The following is a 3,769-nucleotide window of genomic DNA, read 5'->3' as shown; positions in this document are numbered from 1 at the left end:
AGACTATACAATGCATCACTGTGCCTCACTGCATCACTGAGCACAGAGTGACAATTACCATCTTCCTGGACTCTTACTTTTTAAACAGCACTGTGCAATATTACACCTACTGTAGACTTCAGTATATTTTTACTGTATTTATTTACTGTATCTTTTATTCTATTTTTATTCTATTTCATTTTATTCTATTCTTAGGCCATTCGTTTTGTTATTCTTATTCGTGACTTGTTCTGTCAAAATGTTTGAGTGATTTGCAGTGTCAAATTTCCCTCAGATAATACATTTCTATTCTATTCTATTCTATATCTTTGAAAAGTCTCCATTTATTCAACACTTCTGAATTCACTGACAAACTGAACTGAACTGACAAAAATAAGGTGCATAAAAAAGCAAACTAAATTCCTCCACAGGCTACTCACCATCATTAGTAGAGCGGCAAGCGGCGTTTGGGACAGAGTGAAATCTTCTTAAAACACTGCCCCTCCACTCATTCCTGAACTTTTTTGTTACAGTAAGTCCTTCTCAAATGCCAAGTGAATTAAATTGGCCTTGCGTCGATGAAGCATACTAAGGCGATGTTCTGTAAAGACATTCTTGAGGGTATAAAACGAATTCTCACAGAGTGCCGTGCTAGCTTCAGTAGTGTTGTTGTTGACATCAGTGCCCACTAGGGCTGTCCCCGACTAAGGATTTGGATATTCGACTTTGATTGACCAAAAAATTTTTTTTTTTAAATTACCAGGGTGGGCACAGCTGACTCAGTGGCAGGCCCGGCCCCCTAATGCCCGCCCATGGCGCCGGGTCTGCACACACAGCTTCATGCACACACCCTCATGCACACACACACACACACACCCTCATGCACACACACACCCTCATGCACACACCCTCATGCACACACCTTCATGCACACACCCTCATACACACACCTTCATGCACACTCACTCATACACACACTCATACACACACACACGCATACACACTCGTACACACACACACACACTCATACACACACTCATGTTTGTTTGTCTTTGTTGCTTGTAAGCTGCAAATATGAATTGCCCCACGCGGGACCAATAAAGTTGTCTGAATCTGAATCTGAATCTGAATACACACACGCACACACACACTCATACACAAACACACACACATATACACACACACGCACACACACACACTCATGCACACACTCATGCACACTGTATTCAAAATAAGATCCCACCTCTTCCAAATTAAATATTCAAACATTCAAGAGTCAAGAGTCACTTTATTGTCCCATCAGCTGGGAAATGTGTCTTTCCCAGCTTCATTGCAATGCAGACCTGGGCAAATTACTGTATTTTGTTACTACCTTTGAGGCTGTGTATTTGTGTGCTTGTCAAGATAAAAGTGCGCTCGCCTCAATGCGTCAAACCCACGAAACCCTATTCAAACACGTCTCCGCTACACTGGGTTCTCGTCCGAACGTCAAAAGTTCTGATCCCCGAAACAGACACACGGAGAGACCGCTCTCTCTCTCTCTCTCTCTCTCTCTATCACTCTGTAGACCTTTGAAGAGGATTTAACAAGGCGTCTTTTGACCTTGCAATGATCTGCGAGTGCTCCTGTCACTTCCTTCAGTCTGCCGTATATCACCTTCCTGCGCGACTTTACAGCCCGGAACACGGTTGCTAGGGAAGCCAAGGTCGCCAAGGAAGAACGGGTAGAATAAAGTAAACAAGTGGTTTTGAATGTCATGAGCTCCTCATCCTCGGGTGTCTGGTGGGGAATAACAAGCACTCCTTTTTTCGTACAGTCACACAGCGAGACCAGGTGTTCAGATCAACCTTACCTAACACGGTGTGTGTGTGTGTGTGTGTGTGTGTGTGTGTGTGTGTGTGTGTGTGTGTGTGTGTGTGTGTGTGTGTGTGTGTGTGTGTGTATTAAGTTCCACTATAAGAACAGGTTGCCTTTGCTCCATATGTGCTCAGAGTGCGGGGGGAGCTGGGAAAACAAAGCTCTCTGCAGCCCTCTGTGTTATTGCTACCTCCCGCTTCCCAGAGGCTCGTTTGAAGACAGGAAATAGGAGTCAGAGCGCGGTCCGAGGGCATGTGGCAATGGTTTATACTCTGATGACCTTTGACCTCTCCCCTCCACCCCCGCCCGCTCTCTCACACCACTCCCCTTGTCCCTCAAACACTCTCCTCGAAGCCTGGAGCCCTAGAAATAAAAAAAGTTTAAACATATAAAAAAAAATATTTAAAACACCCAGCCCAAGACGTAGGCGAGGCCCCAGCTCATGCTCTCGGGCCCATAGCTCTGGCCCCGGCACAATAGGACCCCCCGACCCATAGATTTGTTTGAGTGCGAAATGAAAAACAGATGGAGGAGAGGATAGAGGAGGAGAGAGGGAGGGAGGAAGAAAGGGAGTCTTGTAAATATTTGCGAAGAAAATAACCCAGGACGCTGTCTAATTATATCTATTTGTCTTGTGCGGTTTTTCCGGGGAGGCCATGTGGTCTCGGTGCCTGCTCCATGCTTCATTTTTCACATTATCTGATCCTACATGGAGAGCAGGGGGGGGGGGGGGGGCGCTGGGGGGGGGGGGGGGGGGGGGGGGGGCGAAGGCAGTGGAGTGCTGGGGCTCCACGGGGGGGAGTTGTGTCGAGTAGGGAGTTGTGGCAAAGGCCCCCAGTGTAACCAAAGGGTTAGTGTCTGTTGCCCCGCTGTCTGTCTCAGGCCTAATGATAGGGATTACCTCAGGGTTTACTTCTATCCTTTAACAATGCCCATTCATCTGGAGCGGTCGCATTGGCTATTGTTGTTTGTGCTTTCCTTTTACATAAACTTAAGTAATATCTTGTTAAATTAAATAGAGGTCTGAGGTTACCTCAGAGAAGAGAGAGAGAGAGAGAGAGAGGAGAGAGAGAGAGAGAGAGAGAGAGAGAGAGAGATGAGAGAGAGAGAGAGAGAGAGAGAGATAGAAGAGAGAGAGAGAAGAGAGAGAGAAGAGACCACCGCAAAGATTGATGTATCCATTTGGCTTTTCAGTTTAATTCTGCCTCTCTATTCACATATTCAAATTTCCGTGTGCTTCTCTGTAAAGAGGAAAACATTTAGATTTGTTCTGCCTGACTTTATATCTTTATTATGTCTTGGAAGGAAAGCACTCCGCCGGTTCCAGGCAGATATCTGGGGAATTGGCTTCCTCTTCCAAGTCTTTGACGCTCTTTAAAATGTATTGTTTTCGCAAGGATGCATGTGCCCAGCCTTTGTCTTCTCTCTGTCTCTCTCGCTCTCTCTTTCTTTCCTTCCCTCTCTCTCTCTCTCTCTCTCTCTCTCTCTCTCTCTCTCTCTCTCTCTCTCTCTCTCTCTCTCTCTCTCTCTCTCTCTCTCTCTCTCTCTCTCACTTGGTTGCTCTCTCTCTCATTCTCCTTGTTGCTCTTTCTCTCTATCCCTCTCTCCATCTCTCTCTGCTCTGGCAGGATTCGGAGAGGAAGGGTTTCATGAACAAGCTGTATGCCATTCAGGACGTGTGTATCAGCGTGCAGAACGCCCTGGATGAGGGTGGCGTCCTACGGCGAGAGGATAAAGAAGTGAGTGGTTAAAGCGTGATCCTCCTCGGCCCCCGGCCTGCTCCGCTCCGCTCGTCACAGCACTCTACAGTGCCAGGTTCCCCCTGCCGGCCCACCACACCACGCCGCCCCAAACCAAACCATACCGGGGCTGCTGCTGCTGGGAGAGGCTGCCAGCGTGACACCTAGCCAGGCTGTCTGTTTGTCAGTCCTGT

General features: G+C 47.3%; 1 pseudogene across 1 annotated transcript in view; it reads left to right on the top strand.

Annotated features, from left to right (window-relative positions):
• The first annotated feature begins 3,464 nt into the window (after positions 1 to 3,464).
• LOC311248636 (multiple C2 and transmembrane domain-containing protein 1-like) overlaps positions 3,465 to 3,769 on the top strand; it is a 4,089-nt pseudogene continuing 3,784 nt past the window's right edge. The window contains exon 1 of the transcript in view: positions 3,465 to 3,575. The product of the transcript in view is annotated as a multiple C2 and transmembrane domain-containing protein 1-like (transcript). The remainder of the gene's footprint in view (positions 3,576 to 3,769) is intronic.

Source organism: Notolepis coatsorum, assembly GCF_963971535.1.
Source record: "Notolepis coatsorum genome assembly, contig: SCAFFOLD_3784, whole genome shotgun sequence".
NCBI classification, from domain to species: Eukaryota; Metazoa; Chordata; class Actinopteri; order Aulopiformes; family Paralepididae; genus Notolepis; species Notolepis coatsorum.
The sequence above is the reverse complement of the archived record's forward strand: the minus strand, read 5'-3'. Positions and strand labels throughout refer to the sequence as shown.